The sequence below is a fragment of the Acomys russatus genome, chromosome 24 (assembly GCF_903995435.1).
Source record: "Acomys russatus chromosome 24, mAcoRus1.1, whole genome shotgun sequence".
In the NCBI taxonomy this organism is placed as follows: Eukaryota; Metazoa; Chordata; class Mammalia; order Rodentia; family Muridae; genus Acomys; species Acomys russatus.
This window is the reverse complement of record NC_067160.1, coordinates 3002561-3008632: the sequence shown is the minus strand read 5'-3', so window position 1 is coordinate 3008632 and position 6072 is coordinate 3002561.

Below are 6072 nucleotides of genomic sequence, written 5' to 3'. Positions count from 1 at the left end.
TGTGAAGCTGCGTCTCGTGAGAATGTCAGAAGCTACACCCCAAAAAAGTCTCCCCGTCCTCACTGCCTAAGCATGAGCTGAATTAAGCCAAGGACAACAGGCAAGCTAAAGGGGACACAGGGAAAAGCCCAGGAGGCTTCAGCTCTGTACAAGGAACTACAGGCAAGTAGGGAATGCTGAGAGCTAGAGAGCTCTTCTCAACTAGTTATCCAATCCCAGACGGTCAGCCCGGAACACATACATACAAGTGACACTATGCAGACTGACTGAGTAGGGTGTATTTAGAAGTGCGTGCGTGCGTGCGTGCGTGCGTGTGTGCGTGCGTGCGTGCGTGCGTGCGTGCGTGCGTGTGTGAACAATTATTGAAAATAAAAAGACTATGACTTTGAAAGAGACAAAAAAGGTACTGGCATATGGGGAAAGTTTGGAGGGAGAAAATGGAAGGGGGAAATTATGTAATTATACTATGACCTCAAAAACTAAAATAATAATAATAATAATAATAATAATAATAATAATAATAATAATAATAATAACGATGATAATAATAATAATAATAATAATAATGCTACAAAAAAAGATCTTCTGTCACACTTTTCTTCCCTCGGCAACTTCTCAGAACCTTGTATGTTTGTACTCAGTGTGTTGGGGGCGTGGCTGGAATTTTGCTTGTTTGTGTGATAAGACACAGGGTCCAACTATTTAACCATATGTGGCCTGGAACTCACGAGGATCTTCCTGCCTCTGTACTTGAATACTGGGACTTAAAGGAGTGCACCACCAAGCTCAGTCTTGATGAAATTTTTGAAGTAGTATTAGTTTCAATTATTACCAACTTATTTATAACTCTTATTCTAAAGCCCTTTATAAATAGTGATTATGGAGGCTAGAGAGATGGCTCAGTCGTTGAGAGCACTGAGTGATCTTTGGGAGGACCTGGGTTCAATTCCAGGCACCTACATGTAAGTTCATGGCTGTCTGTAACTCCAGGATCCAGCACCCTCACACAGACATGCATATCGACAGGGCACCAATGTGCATAAAAATAAATTTAAGCCAGGGCACGGTGGTGCACGCCTTTAATCCCAGCACTCAGGAGGCAGAGGCAGATGGATCGCTGTGAGTTCAAGGCCAGCCTGGTCTACAAAGCGAGACTAGGACAGCCAAGGCTACACAGAGAAACCCTGTCTCGAAAAACCAAAAAATAAAAATAAAAATAAATAAATAAATGTTAAAAAATAAAACAAAAAAAAAATGGGGACCGTGTATTTCATTTCCAACACAGAATAGCCGTGCTAACAATACTAGTAAATCAGGTTCAGTATTTTCCAGTGAATGCTCACCCAACTCCCTCATCTTTTACTGCTGGCGACTGCTCTACAACAGCCCAACCCCATTAAACCCCGGGCCAAGAGGGGTCTGCACCTCATTTCAGGCGTGGATGCTGGACATATCAGCAACAACCTAACATTTATTCATTTTTTGTTCTGTTTCCTTCTGCACAAATGAACTGAAGCAACATACACAGCTCCCAGTGGGTTGTGCTAACCAGTGTCATGTCAGCTTGACGCAAGCTAGAATCCCTTTAGAAGAGGGATTTTTTTTTTTTTTTTAACCTTTGAGACAGGGTTTCTCTGTGTAGCCTTGGCTGTCCTGGACTCACTTGATAGACCAGGCTGGCCTCGAACTCACAGCGATCTGCCTGCCTCTGCTTCCCTAAGTGCTGGGATTACAGGCGAAGGCCACTGCACCTGGCTAGAAGAGGGAGTTACTCGTGGGGAAATTCTCCCAACAGATTGTCCTGTGGGCCAGCCTGTGGTGTACTCGCCCCGTCCATGACTGATGTATGAGGTCTCGGCTTACTGTGGATTGCGCCACCCTTCGGCAGGGATCCCTGGATGCTGTAAGAAAGCAGGGTGATAAAGCCATGGGGAGCCAGCCAGCGCCGGCAGCATCCCTAAGCCCCACGCCTTCTCCGCAGCCCCTGCCTCTGGCTTCCTTCAGCTCCTGCCCTGATTTCCTTCAATGATGGGCTATGATGTGGAAGTGAAACCTTTTCCTCCCTGGGTGCCCGTGCCCAATGGTTTCTTTTCACGGTGATGGTAACCCTAAGACAGGGATAATCTAAACACTGGATAAGCCGAAACTGAAAATGGAGCAGGCGTACATTGTTTTTCCCAGAATCGGCCTCGAGTATGCCGCCATTGATTTTGCTTCCCTCCCATTACATAATGCAACTCAGATGACTTGGACGGTTATTATCACGTGTCTTACACCTCAGCTCAACTTTCATGACAGACAGGCTATTAGCCTAGCTCAGACTCCCACGCTTTAATAGTAGGTGGTTGAAGGCCCAGTGTGCCCAAAACACTATCAGCGTGCTTAATGGTCGTCTTGACCCCGCACAGCTGACTGGGTTACCTTGATTACTAGGTTTCTAGGCTATAAAGTCGTGCCCCAGCCTTGCCCTTCTACACTCTTTGGAAAGAAGTCAGTTATGTGCATCCTACACTTAAGGATCCTTTAAATACTGACATAAATTGGAATTCTGTATTCCATCATCCCCTGCTCTCTCGCAAGTTGCTAACCGATTTGTCTACATCGGTATGAAGATGAGGATATTTATTTCATGTTTTATGTCACTATCCATTTCTATTTTATGAACGTTGTTGCTCAGTTTGTCCCATTTTTGGCCGATGTGATGCAGGGCTGATGTGGCTCTTGGACTTCTTTGGGATAGCTCCACCAGTACGGTCTTTTGGTTTCGGTTTTGGTTCATTTGTTTTGTTTTGTTTTGTTTTATTGCCTCAATACTTTCAGTTGCTACAAAATAACTCCAGGCCTGTCCCAGTATCAAAAATCAGCCCTGTTATGGTTTGTTTCACTAGAGATTGCTATTTAAAAATGAGCAGGGGCTCTAGTTATTGCCAGCATCACTGTGGAGTCATTCCTGACAGATTAAAGAAATTCATATATGTCTACTGCTCTGTATAAGGATACATGCTCCTTAAGGACACGCATATACCTTGAGGGTCTGACTTATTTCACTTAGAATAATGTCCTCAAGTTTCCCTTGCATGGCTGCACTGCCAGGGCCTTGCGCTTGACGGCTGCTGTTGTATCACATGTCTGCTAGTGGATGGGGTATTTCCATACTTGGGTTAATGTGGCTCATGCTACAACTAAAATAGAAATGCAGACATAGTTTCGAGATTCTGATTTCAACTTTTCCTTAGGTCCCTAGAAGTGGGATTACCAGAGCACATAATAACATGTTCCATTAAGACTCTTGAGGTACCTCCTTACTATTTCTCTGTATCCTCATCCGCAAATTACCAGTTGGTGTTTTTAAACTATAGACATTCTAAAATGTATGAGGTGGTTTCTCCTGTTGTTTTAACTATCTGTTGCCACCTGTGTTTCTTTTGGGGGAAATACGTATTCATCTGATTACTCATTTGTGCTATTAGGTTAAGGAGTTCCTTATATATTTTGTGAATTGACCCATTATCAGATTCATAGTCTGCAAATACATCCCTGGTTTCTTGCTTGAGGTGAACTGAAGGCTTTTGTTTCATTAAACACCAGCGATGTGTTGTTTCTCCCAAAACAACAGAGCTAATTTGTTGTTAGAATCTCAAAAAATATACTGTTAACAGTTGGAATACCTATCACCAAAATGTTTTTTTGTGATCGCACTGATTGCCAGAGGACTCAAAGATAAAAATCTTCCTGTGCTTCGGCGCAAGACTGTTATTGGAACCAATGGCTCTATCTGGGTGTCACCCATCAGACAAGTGAAAACCAAAAACACATGTATAACCCAGGGCCTCATGGAAACAGATCTGTAGGTGTCTCCTGAAGACATGGCACCTCCCAAGGACCATAGTTGTTACGAGTTTCTTGAAGAGATCAAAAGAACATTAAATTTAAAAAATTAAAATTAAAAAAGAACATTAAATAGACTCATTCCACTAGTGTACCCCACTGGGACCTCAACTTCAACCAGCAGCTCAACATCACCCTTGGTCTCAAGTTCAGTACGTTACTTAGTCTTATTGTGACAGATTTTGACAAAAGTATCTCACTGAAGCTATAGCTATATTATTATTATACATATTTAAAATTATGACAGAAATGCATGAAAACACTTTTACAAAAGACAATGCAAGTAGAACCCTAGCATTTTCCTTCCTCGGCCCCTTGGCTCTCCCGTTCCATAGATAACTTTGCCATTAGAACAAGTCACTGTGTCCTCATCTAGAACTTGTGACGCTGCTACCTGGGTAATACACACACTTTCACACTCTGCATGTGTAAGCAGGAGCCACGTGTACTGTGTATACATTTTTAAATGTTTCATTGAAGAAGCTTTCTGCATACATAGATAGGATAATATGTGTTATGTATAAATCTTAAATTTTCTGTATCATTGAAGAAACTTTCTCTCAGAAATATTATATGAGAAACAACTCAGAAATCAACACAAAACCAAACTCCCTGGCTATAATACATAAGGCACTTCGAAAATGTAGGAGGATTGGAATTGTTCTGAGTGTTCACATCCCCCTGTATTATCTACATGCTCACATCTATGTCCACATTAGCAGACAGTGGAGGTAAATAAAAAAAAGGAGACCTGCAGGTGTCTTAGTTATTATGCAGAGTTGAATATTTACCGTAGTAAATACAAGCTCAAGACCTAAATCGGTTAAAAATATACCCATCTGTCCCTAGAACAAAAATGTTACTATTAAGATAACGACGATATTCCTCAAGGTAACCTACATATATCATGTAACTTCTATGCAATCCCATGCAACATTCTTGTCAAAATTGATAAAGGAAATCTTAAAAGTCATGTGGAGACTCTAGCTATTTTCCATAGCCAAAGCAACCATACAAAAGAGCAAGGTTGGAAGACTCAGACTTTCTGATTTTTGTGAGTGCCTTTGTCATATGAATAGATAAGGAAAATTTGTCACAGGGCTAGAGAGATGGACCAGCAGTTAAGAACACTGGCTGCTCTTCTAGAGGACCTGGGTTTGATTCCCACCACCCACATGACAGATCACAACTCTCTGTAAATCCAGTTCCAGGGGATCCAACCCAGACACGCATGCAAGCAAAACACCAAAGCACATCAAATTTAAAAAAGAAAAAAGAATCAAAAAAGAAAATATGTCATGCCAAGTGTGGTGGCACATGGTATAATCCCAGCACTCCGGGTGGCAAAGGCAGGTGGATCTCTGTGAGTTCGAGGCCAGCCTGGTCTACAAAGTGAGTCCAAGACAGCCAAGGCTACATAGAGAAGCCTTGTCTCGAAAAAACTAAGAAAAAAAAAAAGAAAGAAAGAAAGAAAGAAAGAAAGAAAAGACAAAGGACAAAATGCTAAATATTCCCTCTCACGTCCCCTGGCAGCTAAAGGGTAATCATGTGTCCTGGCCCCCAACAAGCAGATGCATCATAAGAAGTAATGTAAACCACGTGAGAGGCAGAGGGATCGTACCCTGAGAGACAATGTTGGCTCCAAGCATAGAGTGACAACCATACTAATGACACCAACCAAGTCAGCTGCACTGAGGGGTACCCATAGCCAGTTATTTTGATTTCTAAGTCTCACGATAACCTTTCAGTGAGTTTTGTTTTTGAATCCTTCTCAATGATGTGATGGCCCACTCTTGGTTCCTTTAATAAACATATTCCTACCTAAAAGAAAGAAAGGAAGGAAGGAAGGAAGGAAGGAAGGAAGGAAGGAAGGAAGGAAGGGAAAAAGAAAATATGTCACATATACATAATGGGGCTTTATTCATCCACAAAGAAGAATGAAATCAACTAAATCAGTCCCAAGAAAATAAATACACGTGAAAACCATCATGTCAAGTAAACTAAGGTAAACGAATGACTAGAAAACAAAGGGTAGTCTAAAAGCAGGAGTAACAAGGAGGGGAGGGGAAAGTAAGGAGAGGACAGAACGTTTTAAGGAGCGTGGATTTGAACAAATTTTGACATATGTATGTATGAAAATGACACAGAAAATTCCACTCATTTGTATACTTAATGTGAGCTAAT